General features: G+C 31.6%; 1 protein-coding gene across 1 annotated transcript in view; it reads right to left on the bottom strand.

Moving 5' to 3' along the window:
* The window catches only part of LOC119588740 (probable E3 ubiquitin-protein ligase HERC4), a gene marked incomplete in the record, with an annotated part of 34,030 nt that overhangs the window by 24,157 nt on the left and 9,459 nt on the right, over nt 1–414 (bottom strand).

Raw genomic sequence — 414 nt, 5'->3', positions numbered from 1 at the left:
GAACAGGATAACAATTTCCCTCTACACAAAAAAAGCAACAACAAAATATAAATGTATAAAATAATCATTACATTTTCGGCTATGAGACAAACATCAGATCCTTAAGACTAGGAATCTAGAAAATCTTATTACATATACAAGACTCCTGATCTGCTAAATTTCATGCAAATTTATTCCCCTAAGCAAAGAAACCTGTACAAAGTATCTTTTCTGCTAAATATTACTAGATTTCTATTACCCTCTCTCTAAATTGCAGTGCACAAAATAATTCCAACAAGCATTTGGCATATCAAAAACAAGTTCAAGATAACAGAGTGCGTATCAGTTAGCCCTTCCTGTGGGTACTTTTAGAAAATAAAAAGTCCAATCTCATAAGACCTTGTTTTCCATTACAAAATTGGTTATTAATCGCAA

Source organism: Penaeus monodon, chromosome 24 (assembly GCF_015228065.2).
Source record: "Penaeus monodon isolate SGIC_2016 chromosome 24, NSTDA_Pmon_1, whole genome shotgun sequence".
Classification (NCBI taxonomy): Eukaryota; Metazoa; Arthropoda; class Malacostraca; order Decapoda; family Penaeidae; genus Penaeus; species Penaeus monodon.
Note: the sequence above shows the minus strand (reverse complement) of the source record. Positions and strands in the feature narration are given on the sequence as shown.